Here is a 20,463-nt window from a genome sequence, read left to right as displayed (position 1 = left end):
TGTAAATTCTGGTTGGTTGTTTTTATTAGTTTTAGGAAGCAACATATTTCTGAAAAAGCCTATCCCTTCCCAATAATCATTTTGTGGGCTTTTCTCAGTGGCAGTATCTCGTAGAATCATAGAATTGTAGTGTTGGAAGGGACCCAAGGGTCATCTAGTCCAAGGCCCTGCAATGCAATGGTCTCAGAAGCAATGATCTCTTCCCAATGTTTGGAGGCTGTCTATATGTTGATCAAATCAGCCTAACCACCTTGGAAGCTTTCCCCCCATTTCTTATTAATATACTTTGAAAATGCTAATTATCACATGATAAAAGGGATTCGTTATTTCAACTCTATAACTTTGAAAAAACCTGTCATGTTGTTGTTGTTTTACAAAGGAGCTCCACTTCCGAAGCTGCAGCCCATTATGGTTTCCACCCAGTATTACCCTTCTAAGCAAAATAAAATGATTAAAACAACATTTTAATAAACAAAGCTGGAACCTTTTTTGTAAAGCACCATTAGGATCATATACATGCTTGAATACCAATTTTCCAGTGCACTGGGATAATGAGTAATCTAAAAGCACGTATTTAAGTATAGATAATGACTCTATTTATTCTCATGTCATTAGCAGTACAAAGCAGCTGAAATAATCCCCATTGCTATTCATTCCATAATGCACCATCATCACCTTCATTTTTTAGAAAAGGTGAAGTGCCTGCACTATAATTACTGTGTAAAAAAAGGGGGGGCTCCTAGATATTGTTTCCAAGATATCAGGTGTAGCATCCTTACTGAAAAATGAGTTTGGAAAAAATAATGAGTTACGTATCAGCTAGTCAGGTTTATCCTTTGTCGAGCCATCTCAGGTTACAGCTAGAATGACAGCGACATTGAGTGACCTTATATTTCTGAGTTCATGAGCAGAAAGTTCAGCTTCTTAAAACTATGTTTTTGAGACGGAAACTTTACGCTTCTGGAAACGGAGAAGACAAGTGTACGGAGCAATCTTTCACTTGCCTTCTTTCCCTTAGTATTAACAATTTCATTTAAACGTGTTCACAGTTTGGGGGGATGTTCAGGATTCCGCTAAACTTTCCGAAGGTGAATATTTATCTGGTATGGTATGGTATTGATATGGTGTGGTATAGTCAGCAGGAAAATATAGTCAACATAGAGGTTTGACATGTTGTTTTTGTTTAAAATAATGATATTGGAAAGTTATTGAAGAAACATTCTTGTCATTTGCAGTGCTAAGTTATCGTATGTTGTGCACTGACTGGATGCAGAGGAATGCTCGGAGACGCCAGCTGGCGAACCCTCAAGAGACAGGGGATTGGTGGTGGGATGACAGTGAGCGGTCAGAGGGAGAAGAGGGAGCAGATTGGGAGGAGTCGGTGTTGGAAGCTGAAGAGGTAACAGGGTTTAGTGAGAAGGAAGAGTCTGTGGCAGAGAGCAGTCCAGAATCAGAGACAGAAGCAGAGGCTGGAGATGAGGGGGGCCAAGAGGGAGAGATCAGGCAGGCTGCTGAAGGAGGCCTCCTGCTAGTGGAACAGGACTGAAGCAGGGTTTTCCCTCCTCTCCTGCCCCCGCATGCCTCCCAATCTACCCTGGAGGGTCAGGAGATCCCCCATAACAGTGCATGGGTGTGGGGAGATTGTTCTGTCTGGCAAGCCTAAATGCTTGTGTTGATGGAACAATCTCCTTAGTGTGGCGTTGAATTCCTTGAAAATGATCATCCTTGTTTGAAATGGGCAACTTTGGGAGAAAGGGTGGGATAAAAACATATAAATAAAATGCAATGAATACAGAACTTTATATGCTATTCACTTGACAAGGAGAATCTGGTTCGACTGCCTGACTCCCCCGGATTTCTGCAAGAGACTTCTGTTTTGTTTAAATATCTGTGTTTAAATTTATTCTTTCTTTCCTGCAATATTTTCAATATGTGTTTTTAAAAAGCGAACCATTTATTCAAATCATACGGCTCTTGCAGAATATAGAAGTCAGTCTGCCAAGCTATACTTTCCTCGGAAAGTGAATGGCATAGAAAGTATTATATTTAAAAGAAGGAAGATAATATTGTTTGACTTGTTCAAAGCCTGTCATGGTGAGGACCCAATGCCCTCCTCACCGCTAAATCAGTCAAACAGATTTGTCCAGATCACTTTCCAAAACAAACTTCACTTTTCCTCCTTGTCTAGGTCAGCTGAAAGCTCATGTTCCAAAAACATTTCCCCCCACCCCCGTTCCTCTCATTCAAGACAATGTCTGACTGAATAAATGAGACACAAAATGCTAGCTTATTCTTCCGTTTTTCTTCCTCACTTTTCATACTGTACAATTCTCCACTTTTTCCTGTATGGCACCTTTCATCTGAAGATCTCAGACCACATATAATAGACATGAATTATTCAGGGAGGCTGTGTCTCTCTCAGGCATAACGGGGAAAGTATAATTACTCCATTGGCAAAAGGGAAACCTGAAGCAAAGGGATGCTGAGTGACTTGCGCATGTGCATAGCTAAGGAGGAGGCAAATGCCTGGAACTGAGCTCTGATGCCAGTTTTTTTAAACAAAAAGCCACTGAAAGGGATGTCTTTATCCACCTGCCGCTTCATCACTTCAGATCACTGGGTGAACATGCTTTGAAATCCTGCAGTGAAAAAAAGTCCCTAAGGGGATTTAGAATGGAGGAATGAGAGGCGTCCTCAGATGAAGGGCGGTACATAAATTGAATTAACAATAGTTGGTTGTTGGTTGGCATCCGTCTGTCTCGAGAGACAATGGAGAAGTGTGCTTTTGGGGGTGAAGTCCAATGGCTGTAAGGTTACAATGCCTGCTGTGGCTGTAGAGACCAATATGAGATGGCCATGTTGGTTGCAACTGGGGCCAATGAAGGCATTGTCAACATGCAGAGGGCAGGGAGGGCAGCTGGCTAGCCCCAGCTGGGTCGTCTCCTTCCAGTCTTCCTTCTGTGAAGACCATCGGACTCTGCTCTGATGTAAATCAGCGACCCGGGCTTCAAAGCCAGGGCACACTATCAGCAGAGCGAACTGCGCACACAGAATAGGTGTGAGGCTTGTGGAAGCATACCACAACTACAGATTTATTAATCATAAATCAGGACAAAGAAACATGTCGTCTCTCTCTCTTGTCGTCTCAGAGAGAAAGGGAAAAAGAGCAAAAGCTATACCACAACGGAAGTTCCCAGCAAGCTGTGATGGAATGTAAACAGACATGTGACACGCAAGAGTTCCACACGTCTGCTCCTTAAGGTGGAATGGAAATCTCAACAGGCGTTTGGTTGTGCTGATGCAGGTGTTCCAAGGTGTTTCTTCTCTCTATGCTCCTCCCCAGCGGTCATTTCTCCTCTGGTCACTACTATGGATGCATGACCTGTCCGTCTCCAGGCACTGTGACCACCTACCTGCAAGGCATTACCACACAGCAGGGTTGATGTTATCAGCCTTTATGCCACATTTGCAGACATCTTTGTAGCGCAGAGTTGGTCTGCCAATGGGCCTCCCCTAGCACTTCTCTTCCTAAAAGACATGGAGTGCTCTCATATTCTACTAGCCTCACCTGTCCTTAAAGAACAAAGCAAGACATCCATCCATGTGCGACTCCATTACTGTCATCCAATCCAGTCTGTCCTTTCCCTGAAACTATCAGTGCAGGCTGTTTTATTTATAGTTGATGATGGCCAAGCCGTCAAGTAAGTTTACATTTGCCTGTATTTAATTCGCAAGCCTCAGCTCATTTTCCTTCTAAACCCCAACCTCTCCTCATGCAAGTTAACTGGGGCCTCTTGTGTGGATTTAAAAAAAAAAAAGAAGAAGTTCCAGAGATGGCACTTATCAAAATTTGGCTTCTCTTTAGAGGAGAGATCACTGCATTTTTGCAATAATATTTTTCGTATTTTTCCCCCCATTCGTAAACATACATTTACAAATTTGCATTTATAAAGGCAAGTAAACTCATTGCCCCACATAGGAACACTGGAAGCTGTCTTATACTGCAGCAGACTACTGGTGCATCTAGCACAGATAGAAGCTCTGGAGCGGCTCTGAAATTCTGATTCCAGACAAGGGCTATTCCCAGGCAAAGGCACCAACTCTGTAGAGGTCTGAGGTCTCATCAGCCCCATAAAGTCTGTTGGGATGGGGCTGAGCACTTGACGGGGCAGAGGCGACCTCCTTTGCTGGGAAAGGGGGCATATGGGTTCTACCACAGCCCTGCTGAAGAGAGTTAGCTGGGAGGATTGGGCTGTGCTGACGACTCGAACCGGCCTCTGGGACATTCATTGTGTCAGTACAGGGGCAAAAGAATGGATGCTCTGGGGTGAATGTGGCACACACAGAGCATGGACAGAAATAGGGGACTGGGGCCAACGCGGTGCGGCAGGGCAAGCCAATGGGGTTTCACTTTTTTTTAAGTACAAAGCCGAGCATGGAGCCCAGCCCCCTGCCTCCAAACTTGGCCTCCTCCCAATGCTTGTTGTGTGGTGTTCATGCTGTCCCACATGAGCTAATGCAGGTCCACCCCTACAAATGAATTTTTATGCAAAAAGAGATTTTTAAACAGAATGAGTTCAGTGAGACTTAAAAGTCTTTAAATATCTGTTTGAAATCAGCGAGACTTTAAAAAAGCTTGATCCTGATATATATGATCAAAATGTTTTTAACACATTAAGAGCCCCAGTGCATAAGATAAAGCAAAACAGAAATATCTGGTGAACTATCTAATACGTACAGACAATGGCTTAGTCAGGCACAAGGACAACTTTTGTTTGATCGCTAGCTAACTCATACTCGAGAGTAGGTCTAATAATTTCAAGGGTCTTAAGTCCACTGATCTCAATGGGTCTATTCTGAGTACAACTATCACATACCCTCCAACATTTCTCTGATGAAAATAGGGACATCCTAAGGAAAAGCAGGATATTTGAGGATCGAATCATAAACTGGGATTCTGTAAATCCAGGACTGTCCCTGGAAAATAGTGATAGCTGGAGGGTTTGCTAACATTGGATATTAACCTAAATTTAAGCAACCTACAGTTGCCCAGAATTCTTTGAGGGAAGAATTGTGGTTTGAATGCGCTTTAAATGTACAGTGTGCAATTTGGCCTTTAGTGTGTCTGTTCTTCTTCTCCAATACAGATTACACCTTCTAAAGCTGTTTTACCTTGAATAAGCAGCCTTTGGGGCTTTATCATGTGTGATAACACCACTTAATATCCAGGTCAACCTATGCCGTATGCAATTACGGTGTATATTGAGGAGAGAGGATGTGTGCATTTTGTGTGCCTTAATACTGTATAATATCGCAGTATTATTGAGCCAACCAACACTCTCTAAGTGTAAACAATATGCAGATGGGTTTTTATTCTACAACAACAGTGCCTCATTTGTTCATAGCAATATTATTACTGACACAATGTTAGCTCACACAATGAAATCTTGGCTATGAAACAGAGATCCTGTTCAAAAATAGGATGAAGAATTTGTCTCTGTCAGTCTTTATTGTTAATGAAATATTTGTTCGGTTGTACAAATGTCTATGGAGTATGAATGAAAGAGTAAATATATTGCCATTCACTTTTTATTTTTAAAAAAGATTAGTTCAGAATTATTTTTAAAACATAATTATGTTGAGCTCCTGAAACAAACAAACAAACAAACAAACAAACAAACAAACCCACCAATGTGTATAACTGAGCACAAAATTAGTTTTGCAAAATTGATGCTGCAGTCCATTTTACTTTGGCAGCTTAGGGACAGATTCAAAACTCATTGAATGTTTACCATGGTGATACAGTATATGTCTCTAGGCAGGCATTTACAAAACAAGAGGGATCATTTTTCATTCCTCACTTTCTGTAAAAACTACAATCTAATACTTCCCTGGATAAAAGCAAGGAATGGCAAACCTACAACACCCAGTGTCAACACAGGAATAGTGCCTATGTAAGGCAAACCTCTTGATTTCTGTCCCCACCTCCATTCTTAAAAATCTTACCATGTAATTCTGTATTTCTAGTTCCTTTTCCTGAAACAATTGGTGGGCTACAGTTCCTGTAGGACTTTTAATTACTATGAGTTACCCAGAAATCCTTTACAGTACTTCCTTTTGCCTGATATTCCTGTATCATTAAATCAGACACAACAGGGCAGGCTGCAGTGAAAAGGTAACTGTTAAGAGATAATGATTGATGATCTTAAAGATACTATCCCCGGAAAGATCAAGATGAGAAAACACAACAAAAGTAATTATTTTTCTGTCAAGCAGCAAAGGTCTGACGAAAGGGAAAAACGAGTCCACCAAAATGAAAGCTTCAGTAGCTCCTACTCTCGGTTCTAGTTAAGTTGCAGTCACATTCCATTATTCCCTTTAAAGGTCAGATTCTGACAGATTCAAGTCCCTGGGTATGGTAGTAAATGAATTATTTCCTCTTGTGTGTGTGCGTGTGCACACACAAATGTTAGGCAAGATGAAGCATTGCAGTTACTTAAGAGACTAGAGGAGAAAGTTAAAATGTGTGGAGTGAAACAGACATGGCGATAGTATATTGCCACAAAATGGCCTCCCTGTGGGGAGTAAGCTCTGCCCAGCTTCACCTATCTTGTTGAGAGTAGCTTAAATCCAGTGCTCCCCCCCCAAAAAAAAAACAATGTTTGGGGGTAATCTGATTTTCCTACTCATATTGAAATACTGCCCCTCAATGACACCAAACTTAGATTCACAAAATGTTTAGAGGTATGTGTCCCCCCAGAAAGAAAGCACTGCCTAAATCTGTGTGTTTACCAAAGGAAGGGCAAGTCTTGCTGTGAGCGGATGAATATCTAGCACAAGTATCTTACGGCCTCATTAAATGCCTAATCATATAGAGAGGATATTGAAATGTGCATTTTATGCCTTTCAAATTTAGGCACTCAAGTAGTGATTTTTGGTTTGCCACACGTCCAAGAGACACATATCAGGCTGAGGTTTATTCCAAATATGAATCCAAGTATGTGAAGCAATAAAAACCATTTGGGCTTGTGCTTCTGTATACACACTTACTTCCAGGCCCGGCGGCTACCGCAGCTCAGTTCCCAGATGGAGATGTTATCTTACACAAATGGGTCGCTGAAATCCAGTTTTTCTGTTTGTGCAATTGGCACATGACACTCCAATTTTTTTCAGCCATCATACTCATTATTCTGCTGCTTCCCATCTCATCAGTTGGGCAGCGCTTGATGGAATGTATCCAGGCTGTTTTTGGTCCCACCTCTCCATCACTCATCCCTGGCAATTCATTACCCATTTTCCACCCTGGCAATGCATAGAGGTAGTTCTGCACCAATGCATGTGTACCTTTTTAAAAAAATTGTTTAAATTGGGATTGTTACATGTCACATGTCTGTTTACATTCCAGCACAATTTGTGTATAGCTTTTGCTTTCCCTGTTCTCTCTGAGACAACATGAGAGATAGACATGTTTCTTTGTCCTGATTTATGATTAATAAATCTGTAATTGTAGTGTGACTTCACAAGCCTCACACCTATTCTGTGTGCGCAGTTCTATCTGCTGATAGCGTGCCCTGGCTTTTGAAGTCTGGGTCGCTGATTTACGTTAGAGCACGGGCCAATGGAAGGAGACGGCACAGCTGGGGCTTGCCAGCTGGCCTCCCAGTCCTCTGCATGTCGACAGTACTTGTAAAATAAGATAAAAAAAATATTCTAATGGAAAAAATTATTCTAATGGGCTTTCTAATAGGAAAGCCTTTTGGAACGCAGCCTTGGGTAATGCAGTTCTTACCACACCCATTTTTACACTTTGGCCACGCCCACATTGACATGTGCCACACCCCCAACAGTTGACCATGGATCAATGCTGCCCTCAATCCTCAAAAAGTTAGCCACCTCAGCACCTCAGCCTTAGAGCCTTAGAACTTTAAACACTTGAAGGCTCATAAAACCAAACAGCAGGAAACAGTGGAGTACTTTTTATATACAGTTCAGTAACAGCACAGAGTTTATGCGCCCATGCAGGGCAATTCCATGAATGTTTCTTCCGGACTTACTGATGTGATGTTGCATTAGTGCTTAATTCTGACACAAAAAGTCTTAGGATAATTCTGTCAAATTATTGCAGTAACAACCAAAAATTGCTCTTTATACCATTACTCTGCTTAGAAAACAACACATCAACACATTAGCAACTGAACTTGTAAATTAGCATTCATTTCAAAAAGCAGGTGTAATATCAGGGAGTGATAACATTTAAGCTAATGCTTTCAAAACGGGGAGGTTTTCCAGCAGTTTATTAATGTAGATTCTCTCACATATAAACAAAGAGCAGAACGAATTGTCTCAAGAATTATTGCTTGTGATTTCTCATCGCAATCATGGCTGTTGCCATTTGAAAAGTCAACATTTACCCAAAGCGGTATCTTAGTTACCCTGTCAGAAACAGATGAGGGACTCCACCTCCCCCTTCCCTTTCTCTGAAAATGCTGTGAAACACTGGATCTTGACACAGCCTGGAGAACTGCAGGAAACTGTTTATAGTCTACCGGTATATGCCATAAATCCCTCCTTTCCATGTCCTCTTTTTCTTCCTCCATTATATTGTTGGGCTCAAGTTTGTGTTCCATGCTCCTTTTGTCATTTTCTTGAGGGCTGCAACCTGTCATTCGTTCATCTGTGAGGACCGCTATCTAATCGTGAGGACAAATTTTAATCAACGAGGCTCTGAGTCGAAGGCACACTTAAAAACAAAAATAGCACCCTCATCTCTCTCTCTCTTGTTGATTTGATGTGCAGCTGTCATAAGGAATGAAAAAGAAAATTGAGGGTGGCCTTTCCTTATTTTCTTGTTTATTTGAATGTATGCAATGGTGGGGGCTGAGTTTAGCGGGGTTCAGAAAGCTAATTCTGAGACTCAACCCAACCCTGAACCTATTTCAAATCATGCCTAGACTCCTCTGAAGCTCAAGTCTGGCTCATAAAAATGACACCAACATGCAAACTGATTTAACTTACAGCATAGATGGTGAATCAACTAGAAGTTATTTTGCTGCTTGACAGCTCTAATCTTTGCACACTGCAGTCTTCTAGTAGTACCTCTCATGTTTAAGATCTCCCAACCAAGCCAACCTGCTTCTTTGCCATGAGATATAGGGTGCTGCATTTGTACTTCTGTATCCTTATTGTCCTGTTTTTGTCAAAGAGTGGCACTTTAATCACCTGTTGTTGCTGTTCCTGCTATCTAACTACCTGCTATGGCAGCACCCCCAGCCTGGTCCTTGCCACAACGTTTTTGGACCACAGCGCCTATCATCCCCAACCATTGACCGTGCTGCCTGGAGCCGATCAGAGTTGTAGTCCAACAACATCTGGAGGGCACCAAGTTGGGGAGGGCTGCACTGTGGCATGTGGAAAATAAGGAATCTCTAAACTGGTTATCCTGATGCCTGATCTTAAGGATGTTTACTCTCATTTAATCCAGTGAGACTTGTATTATGCATGTTTAGAATTACAGTTCTCTGTTCTGGGGTTTGTTACCCTCTGGGCAACTCAGATAGTAATGCTTCCACAACCTGCAGCCGGTATACTTTATTTTTGCATTTGCATTAATTGATTTCATTTCGAAATAGTACAGGAGGGGAAGAGCTCACCTACGTGTCCTCGTTTCTGTCTCCTTGATATATGGCAGATTGATATCTCTCCATTTCCTCAAAACATATTTGAGTACAATCTCGAAGACTAAGGGTCAGATAAAGGGGGTTCTGCATTTAATTAATGTTTGCAGTTAATTGTATTTAATTAAGGTCCACAATTTCCATAAAATGCATGACCCACAGAGCACATTAGCACTCCTTTTATCCTCCTTATTCAGCCAAACAGCAACTCAATTTGTTCTGTCCTGAGATTTTCACCACCACACCGAACAACAGGGAATAAATAAAGCATTATAATATCATCCATTATCCGTTACAGAACAAATTCGTCTTCTGCCTTACTGCAATAACTGCATTCAATAAAATGTCCTTAATGTTCCCATGGCCTCCTGGATTATGAAAAGATGTTTATCCTGCAGCATTGCCCTTGCTACCAAGCTACTTTAATATTTCACAAAATCTTAGAAGCAGTACAGACCAGATGGCAGGATTCTAATTGGTCCATCTATGGGTCCCTGATGACCTTAATGATTAAATCTACCTTTCTGTTTCATAGCATTTAGCAGGATTTTCAAACACTACCTCTCAAAAGAATGAGGGTCAGTCCTTTGGCTGCATCCAGCAGGGGGATAATGGACTGAGCAAATCAGATCAATAGAAGGGATTTTGAAGAACTGTGGGATTGAATGTCATGACTCTTCATTATTTCCTGTCTATCTCTCCTGCAGCTTATGTCAAAACCTGATAAAAAATGAGCACAATATAGATCTTGGAAGTCAAACTAATCCTCTGAAATGTCTTTTAATGGGTATTTCCAAAGAACCATTTGCAATCATTATAATTCATGGTTATCACACTAAATTCAAAATTTTTGAATGTCTTCCAGAAAGGCTTAGGACAAGTATGATTTAATGTAAGACCCTCTTAAATTCAGCAATGGTGGGATTATCCGGGTGTTTGCGAGCATCCAAATCTTAAAACACTAACACTTGAATATAGAAAATGTGCACTCTTAGGGTAAACACAACACCCAGAAATTAAGGAAATGGCTTTGCTGGGCTGGGCTGTGGACTGAGTACAACAGTGAGGGGACACATCCTGAGGTGATCGGTGGAGCAAGAAGGAATCTGCTGTTTGCGGCAAATTGAAAAACAAAGCTTTCATCTAGCTTTTTGCTACTGGTCTAACAGATTTTGCAGGTTTATGTATTGTTTCAAAAACCTGCATCTGTCTGACCAGGTGGATCCATGGGGTAAAAGAAAGAAATGTGTTTACAATGGGAAGTGAAGCATCTCACAAATCACTTTTAATTCTCATAAAAAAAACGATTGGCATGTCAGATGAAATAAAGGAGGATAGCTCAAAGTGTACTGTTCAGTGGGGTGAATGCAGCACTTTCTACATACATGAGCTCCCAAGTTGATATATCATCTTGTTGCTCTTGGCTGAATGCAGTCAATTACTCTTTCTCCTGTATGGAAATAAGGCATCCCATTTCTGATTGCCTCCAATGGAAGAACTTGGTGTCTCTTCCACTGAAGAAAGATGTACATATTTCCCTGTGCATTATTGGGCTAGGAAACTGACCCCAGGGTGAAAAACTGGGAGTCTGCTTAAAGGTATTTTGGTCCTTAGTACAGTACTTGGCATCTCCCGTTTTAAAAGAGGCTCCTTGGTTAGCACACCTGGGAAAATCATCTCCTGGGATCTTGGAGAGTAGCTGGCTGTCAGAAAAGACAGTAGTACTAGAGGGACTGAGTCAGTAAAAGTGTGCTTTTCTATATCTTAATTTAAAAAAATTAAAAATAAAAGCAGGCTTCAGAGAAACTCTTGGGATTAATTTAGAATAATTCATACTTACAAATGGATTGCCAGAAGGCAGATGTTTTCCATATCTGTCAAAACCTATAGCTTAATTTGTGAGAAGGAGGAGAAGAAGAAGATTCAAATGAAAACCTGGCAACATGGCAAGAAAGGAAAAAAAAACATATTCTCTCCTTCCATGCAGAATATCTTTCTCTGCTATTCCTTCCTTAAAAGTTAGACCTAACTTTTCTCATTAGCACTAAGTAGATTGGGAATGGTGCAGGGAGAGAGAGTGAAAGAATAACACTTTTACACTAAAGCAATGTTGGCTCAGCAATGAAAGCTAAAGGCTGAATTCTTTTCCATTTCCCCCATCCCCCATCTGTGGCACTGAATGTTAAAGATACCTATTAAGTAAGTCATCTGGATGTCCCATGGCATCTCTGATGTAAAAGATGCTTGTGTTTTTATTTCTGTGCAGCATATGATTAATGTACATTCCATACTCATGAGAGAGTTGCTTTAGGCACCCAAGAATTTTGTTTATAGGCAAGAAAAAGAAAAGTCTCTCTCTTCCTTGGTATTTTTAAATGCTTTGACTAAACAGTTGATTAGTCACAAAAATGTCTTCCAAAATCTTGTGTGTCATTAGCCTATGTTGATCATTTGATGTTAATTAGATACCCATAATGAACTGATCTGGAAGAAAGTCCCTTTCAGATATATTGCAAGGAATAAATGCTGTGTGCAGGAATGTATCATGGGCTGGTTTCCCCCCAGTGTGACGGAGGCACTTAAGCTGTCTTTCACAATTGAATTGTTCTCTCCCTCTTTTTGTAATTCTTTGATTCACTTCCTGCCCCGTTCTAATCTCTTCCTCATGTAGCTCCTTCGTCCAATGTGCCCTTGATTACAGATTCCTGGGAATGAAAAGGGAAAGGACTGTTGTCTCATGCTGTTCCTGTGCATGTCTGGGATCCCTCTGGCTACTGTGGGAAGGCATATCCTGAACTTTTAGTCTGACTCTTCTATTGTTATTATTGATATTAGAGCCAGTGGGATATACTGGCTAGAATATCAGGTGACAACTTGGGGTAAGATCCAGGTTCTCATCCCTAGTTAACTTTGAATGTACCTAGTTGACACTTGGCCTGTCACAGTCTCTCAGACTAACCCACTATGTGTACCACCTCAAGGAGAGATAATAATAATAATAATAATAATAATAATAATAATAATAATAATAATATATTATAACCCCACCCATCTGGCTGGGTTTCCCCAGCCACTCTGGGTGTCTTCCAAGAGAATATTAAAATACAATAACCTATTAAACATTAAAAGCTTCCCTAAACAGGGCTGCCTTCAGATGTCTTCTAAAAGTCTGGTAGTTGTTGTTCTCTTTGACATCTGGTGGGAGGGCGTTCCACAGGGCAGGCGCCACTACTAAGAAGGCCCTCTGCCTGGTTCCCTGTAATTTGGCTTCTTGCAGGGAGGGAACCTCCAGAAGGCCCTCGGCACTGAACCTCAGTGTCCGGGCAGAATGATGGGGGTGGAGACGCTCCTTCAGGTATACTGGACTGAGGCTGTTTAGGACTTTAAAGGTCAGCACCAACACTTTGAATTGTGCTCAGAAACGTACTGGGAGCCAGTGTAGGTCTTTTAAGGGCTGTCTAGTCCATATTCCTCCAATATACCTCCAAGAAAAGCATTGCATCAAGATGTAAGTACAGCAGTACTCCCCTCACTTGTGTTTCCCAGCACCCGGCATTCACCTGCAATACTGAAAGCAGACGCAGCCAGCTGTGACGTTAACATATGAGAGTGCTGGAGGTGAAATAGTTAAACAGGTTACCCAATCAGGACCCAGGGGGTGGAGTCAGAGGGACTATAAAACCAGCTCTGGCAGTGGCAAAGGGAGGAGTTCATTGGGAGTTGAGTGGTTGGTTGGAGTGGGCGTGAATTGGGATAGAGTTTGTGGGTAGGTTGAGTTAGTGTAGCTAAATAAGCTGAGTCAGGACCAGTTAGGGGCTAGGAAGACAAGTAAATATCTGAGAGGAGGTTTAGTGAATGAGAGCAGGTAGCGGAAGTTATAGGTCTGGATAGGCACCCCATGAATGTAATTGACCGATACTGTTTATGAAACCACCCACTTGTTAAACTGCAATAAATAAACAGAAGTTTATGTTCCAATTTAACCCTAACTGGACTCAGTATTGTACCAGGTAGGTGGGTAGTGGCAGCGAGAAATAAAGTGGTGGCACAGGGATCAATAGACGGTGAAACGTCCGGGGACCCTGTGTGATCACCACACCAGCATGACCAGTGGCCTCCATGAATTGGTCTAACCTCCTTTTGAAGCCATCCAAGTTGGGGGCCATCACCACATCTTGTGGTACAGTCAAACTTGGTTGTCGAACATAATCCATTCCAGAAGCCTGTTCAGCTTCCAAAATGTTCGACAACCGAAGCACAGCTTCTGATTGGTTGCAGGAGCTTCCTGCACTCAAGCGGAAACCGTGTTGGACGTTTGGCTTCCGAAAAACGTTTGAAAACTGGAACAGTTACTTCTGGGTTTTTGGCATTCGGGAGCCGAAACATTCCCAAACGTTTGGGAACCGAGGTTTGATTGTAGTAGAGTCCACCCACTGTGTGAATAAGTACTGTATTTGTCGCTCTATAACACGCACCCGACCATAACACGTATGTAGTTTTTTGAGGAGGAAAACAAGAAACAAATATTCTAAACGAAACAGTGGATGTATGATTTTTGTGGTTCATGCTGTGGCCACAGACATGTGATCTGACAGTGAGTTTGGAGTAGCCCAATGCAAAAATCCTGAGGATCCATGTGGATCCATGCTTTGTAACCATGTTTTTGCACCACTGCGGCCCCAGGCAACAGTGGGTGCGCGGTTTTTTTGGTGCAAGATGTAGCCATGGGCATGCTATGTGATCTGATGGTGAATTTGGGGTGACCCACTGCAAAAATCCTGAGAATCTATGTGGATCCGTGCTTTGTAACCACGTTTTAAGTGGGGAGGGAAGGAAAAGCACTCAAGGGACAAGGAGCACGCGTGGGGTGTGTGGAGAAGGATGCTGCTAATAATGCAGGAGAGGGGTATAAGAGGAGAAGGCTCCTCTCCTCTCCCACTTGGCTCCTTTAAAAAAGCAGGCTCTCTGTCCCTCTCTCCTCCCCACTCAGCGGCTCTTCTCCCGCTTTCAAAGCGAGCCACGGAGGAGGGAAGGAAGGGGAACCATGGATCCTCTGCTCACGACTTCAGCAGATCCCCCCCCCCCGCCACCCGTAGGCATTCCCTCCATAACACGCACAGACATTTCCCCTTACTTTCTAGGAGGAAAAAAGTGAGTGTTATGGTGCAAAAAATACGGTACTTTTGTCCATCCAACTTCATTCAGTGGCCCCAGGTTGCAGTATTAAGAGAGAGCAGCTTTTAAACTGACTCCTGGGGGTAAGCTAACAGGAACTGATGAGCATCTGGATTGGGATGAATCATCCCTAAGGGGTGAAAATGAAACTGTTTATGATTGTCAAAGCGGGGGCTTTTTTATTTGACATGCCAACAGCCTGGTTGAAATGAAGCCGGCTCCTTTTGTACAGGCCTAGCCGTTCCCATAATATTCCTTAGGTTACTTGGCTAGCTTACAGTTCCTGTTTGCCCCATGCACCTTGCACCATATGCATGGGGCAAGCAGGATTGCAATCATGTTCTTGCTGCTGCTTGCTTGTTAGATTTAATTAGTTCTTCACAGTTGCGAAATCGTACGCATTCTTTTAGGAAATGTCATTTGTATTTATGTTTTAATCCACCCCACCTTTCCTGTATAGCAAATTAAATTTTAAAGCTTAGCATGTGAAAGACGTGATGACATTGCTGGAGGAGAATTCCAGATTCGTATCAGCTCTGAAGCACTTTCTGCAACACACACTTGTGCCTTTATAGTAGCTTATTATTTCTTCCCCATGCTTACTCTCTAACCTTTATCAAGATACAGATAATATTGTATCCATGAGCAGAATATTTAGAAAGCTTGCAGGAAAGCCATAGCAACTGGAAGAAAGCCAAGTAACCTTTACGAAAGGAAAATGAAAAGAATGAACATAACCACAAGCAAAGTCAGTTGGCAATATCAGAAACTAGTTGAGTATGCCCAAGAGACGGTTTAAATGAGAATTGTGAAAAGAAACAGACACAAGGCTATTTATTATTAGGCTTTTGTGTGGCGAACACTGATTTCCACCTAGTTGTGGAAATCAGTAAATCTAATAAACACGGATCTGAGTCAGTTTAATATATTCATGATTTTATACTGGACTTCTTGGGCTTTTTCTTTCCATAGGTCTCTCATTAAACCCACAACCCAACTCAGTAAACAGTGATTTGGTATAAAGCACTTAGGAAGAATTAAAGCACATACATTAAGGGCTTATGCCAAGATATAGCGCCTCTTATATTTTCCCATCCCTAAGATTCACTTATTTACAATATACTTTTGATTTTCCTTTGATATCCTGTGTAGGTTTATGCTTACAGCTCTCACAGATTAAAATGCGTTTATTGGTTTTCTGCCAATGGAGTTTAAATAATTTCCCCAAAGTGACTTCACTGGGAGTAGCTTCTGGCCTTATCTGTTTAACACCTTCCTGCTCTCTGGGGCAAATTAAAGACAGCACTTTCAGATGGCACATCAGGGCCAGATATTTCTTTTATCTGTCATTGCTGGGAAGACATATGGGTGATAAGTGGCTCAGCAGCAGCAACCATGCACCCGTCTGCTTAAGCCCTAACGCATTATACCTGTGGCATTTCCCTACCCAGAAAGTAAACTTTGTACATTGTTGTCTTGTCTCATCATGTGCCACATGCATGCACAAACTATGAACATTTTTGCAGTTCAAAGTTGTCAGAGTTGTAAGACTGGTGTAAAGGCAAGAGAAGCTTTGGAGGAGCTTCAGGGTTGTTTAGTGGCAGAGCATTGGGGGGAACAGAAAGCAATTGTTCCTTCAGCGTGATGCACGGAAGATTTTCCTCCAAATCCCCAATCAGAGCCTTTTCATCTCTCTCAGGTCTCTTGTGTGTATCCCAAGCAAGGGAAGGCAACTGGGCTGCTTCTTTCTTGACTGCTGGAAGCCCTCAAAGAAATCACTGGTCTTGATTTTGAAGGAGCTGAACTTTCCCGTCTGATAAAAGCCAAATGGCACCAAAATAACTTTAATGGCATTGCATCACATTGTGATATTGATTTGAGGTAACAGTCGAAGTGTGGTGTAAATAATTCACCAATAGGACTGAATGCTGTATTTCTTAAGCTTTAAGTTCTGCATTGTCATCTTCTTTTTTTAAAAAAAGTTTTTTAAAAATCAGCAGACAGAGAAGAGTCTGACTTAGAGAGCTATTTCCTGCCCAGCACTTCTCTCTTCAAAGGAGGACAAAAGAGGGGTGATATACAGGAATTGGAGGCTGCAAAATAATGGGTTAGTCTTCTGGTAAGAGCTAGTGCAGTATCTGAGCCAATTACAATTGATGAATGGTCTGTAAGAACCTGCTGCATAATTGCAGAGGGAGTGGAAGAATAGCAGATTCAGTAGCCGGAACCTAAATGATGCAGTTACAGTGTGAGGGTTTTTTTTATTATATATATAAAAAAGATCTTCTGTTAAGACCTGAGTTGTTCCTCAGAATGGGTTTTGCATCCCACTTGAACCTGCTAATTATAGATGTGCATGAATGACAAAAGTAGAGGCTGATTATTATTTTTATCTCTTGTTCTTTCTTTGAGGTTTTCCCCCTTCCCGCCACAAAGTCTCTTTTAAAGCAAAAACCATTATCCCCCAGGGCTTTTTTTTCAGCCGGAACTCACTGGAACTCAGTTCTGGCACCTCTCAAGTGGGTGCCATTGCCATTATAAGAGAACAAGTCAGGCGTTCATGATGAGTTCAAACACTTCTTTTTCTAGTAAAATAGCTCTGACTACCCCCATACGTCACTTGCAACCAGCTGAAGTGTGGATCTTGCCAATGCAATGAACTTTGCTATGCAGGACTGCACACGACAAAGGGAAGTATCTTTTAAAGAACTTCTTTGTTTACTTTCTTATGCTCTTCTTAATTGCGGGATGAATTTAAAACACCAGCAAAGCAACGTAGAGTTCCACTTTCACAAAGAGAGTTGTTGTTTTTTAAATGCTTTATTCAGAATAAAAATGTGTTAAGGATAAGGTAAGGAAGGGTTTTCTCAAAGCCACGTGCATGATACTGTCCCTCCCCCACCAAGTCATATTGTCTCAGTAGCACACTTGCACCACAACTATATTGACTATCATCAACATTGTTTATTTATAAAAAAACATTTTTAACCCAGTGTTCACTGAAAGTTCCAGCATGCATTACAAGTAAAATGTAGCTAAAACGCACATCACAGGCCCAGCTCATCCATGGCCACCTCATCTGCCTGCCTCCGTCGCTGACAGAGAAGCAGCACTAGCATTGATATGGATTTCCAGTGAGGTATTGCTAAAATCTTGTGAGATCTCACCCAAGTTCTGCAAGATCTCACAGAGTGTGTGAGCTCTTGCGAGATCTGGTGAGATCTCACTGGAAACTGGCTCGTCTGATTCTCTGCCACCGGCTGGGCAGTGTGGCACTTTCTGTTTCGCCTCAAGCGGCGAAGCGGGACACGCCAGCCCTGGCACATCATAGCACACCGACAACAAAATGAAACAGATTACAACTGAGGAAAAAAACACAACCCTCCACATGGGTGCAGCCAAGGGGGGCAGGGAGGGGCAGCTGCCCCCAGTCAATAAAAATCAATAAAAATACATAGCAAACTGAGTTCTTCCCGCTCCTCCGACAAAAGGCCTGCCCCCCCCCCCGCAAAAATGCCCATGATCCTCCAGTCTGACATTAAACTCCTGGGCAAAAAAGCACTGGTCTTTAATAGGCGCTGGTAGTTCAGCAGCATCAGTACGGGTCATATCTCAGAGGGGTAGAATTTCAAAGCTCGGGTGCCACCACCAAAAAGGCTCTATTTTGCATTGTTTCCAGTTGAACTTTAGTAAAAGGTGGCACCACAAAGGATGTTCCCCCTTGTGTGCTCTGAGCTTGTGTGACATGAGAACACAGAGAAATAGCCTCATGTTCTCCTAACAAACTAATAATAAAAAAGGTTCTCTCAGATAGTGTACTATTTTTGCCCTATTAGGAACATACATGCAACAGAAGCAATTTGTATTCTAAAAATGGAAAATCACTCCAGACAGAAACATGTTTCCCAGAAATTAGGCCATTATCTTATTGTCTTGGAATGGAATGCAAATAATAATTATCATAATTATTGGTTGCAAAACCAGCTGCAGTATACAGAGGAAACACAACATTGTCTCTGCATTTTGCAGGGTGTTTGATGAAGTGCCAGTATCAAGCAGCAGGGATGGTGAAAACTGAAGGCCTCCAGGTAAGCATTGCCAAATCAAAGGAAAGATGCCTTTCTAAATGTGTGTGTGTGTATATCCCTCCCATCAGAGTCTTACAGCTGGAGTCGTTCCATCTTTCCCAGCTACAGAAATCAGCTATGGTAAAGCTAAAAATAGAAAGACTCGTCTCCCTGTTCCAGGTATAGAGAGGGAAATGACCAAAATGGACATTCTAAATCATAATTTTGAATAGTGATGGAGGGTTAACAAGGATTTAGAATCAGAACTGCACCCATACTAACCAGAATTTCCGGAGCGGAAGCCATGTTAGCCTGTTTGCAGCAAATCCATCCCAGAGTCTTGTGGCACCTTAAATGTTTCAACAACCAAATGATGCATACAGAAATGTATACAGTAGAAGAAATAGTGCATACAAATGCAGATATTAGTGACAATAACACAAAACATATTATATTAGGGATAACCGCTTGCAAAAATGTGCATGCCAGGCAAAATTGTATACAAAATTGCGCTGATGACCAAATGCAGGTTTTCTCTCTCATAAAACATTTCACCCAGAAACCACTCCATATTTGAGATGACTACAGTTGCCGAAATATGTGTCATGCATATGGCGATGGGTCCACAAGGCTACATCTCTATGCAGCACAGCAATGCCTTTCCTCCATGTTCATCATGGACTCAAGGATCCATGACAACAAGGCCTAAGTTTAGTAAGTTAATAGTGTTTACCTTTTTGAAAACATATTCTTTGATTATCATGTAAATTACAACAACTGTGTTGAACACAACCTTTGATGCCTTATTAGAATTTTTGCCCACAAACAACTTGGTGCTTTATTTAGATATGAGGAGCTTAGCAATTTTAAAAACAAGGAATGCTGATTGGATGGTGTTACTATAATTACCATATCAGGTATCACAGCTCATTTTAGCCTGCCTTATATATATATTTAAAAAAACCTTAATTGAGCAGTAGGTGAGGTATATTTATAGGCTGCATATCTAGATTCAGAATCCCCAGGAGTGACAGGGAGATTATATTGGTTATGATATCCTCATCAGCATAAGAGCTTACTTCACCTCCCCCTTTTTTGAAACTGGGTCTGGTTTCCTCCTCAAGATTGCATATTATGAGCATGTTTTCAGATACCCTTTTTTGTGATTTTAGATCAACTACTTAACAGAGCATGTTGCTTTTTCATGAACAAGGGAAATATCCAGCTAATAGATGCATTATCATATTATAGGGTAGTCATTAGCAAAGTTTTACTCTGAGTAGACCCATTGAAATAAATAAACATGATTCATCTAGAACGCAGGTGGGGCTGTGAGCCTCTTGGGCTTGTTGATCGGAAGGTTGGTGGTTTGAATCCCCGCGACGGGGTGAGCTCCTGTTGCTCTGTCCCAGCTCCTGCCAACCTAGCAGTTCGACTTAGCCGTTCAGGGGTCCTTTACCTTCCCTGCCCTCACCTTTTTAGTAATCCTGTCTTAGGTTTAATTGAAAAATGCAGATGTATTTGTGCAGCCTTAGTTTAACCTATAC

General features: G+C 41.7%; 1 long non-coding RNA gene across 1 annotated transcript in view; it reads left to right on the top strand.

Moving 5' to 3' along the window:
- LOC309367388 overlaps positions 1 to 20,151 on the top strand; it is a 151,373-nt gene extending 131,222 nt beyond the window's left edge. Inside the window, exon 3 of the long non-coding RNA XR_014167119.1 lies at positions 18,879 to 20,151. This is a non-coding gene — a long non-coding RNA (uncharacterized lncRNA). The remainder of the gene's footprint in view (positions 1 to 18,878) is intronic.
- Positions 20,152 to 20,463: the final 312 nt, after the last annotated feature.

This window comes from Podarcis melisellensis (assembly GCF_964234715.1).
Source record: "Podarcis melisellensis genome assembly, chromosome: 3".
NCBI classification, from domain to species: Eukaryota; Metazoa; Chordata; class Lepidosauria; order Squamata; family Lacertidae; genus Podarcis; species Podarcis melisellensis.
The sequence above is the reverse complement of the archived record's forward strand: the minus strand, read 5'-3'. Positions and strand labels throughout refer to the sequence as shown.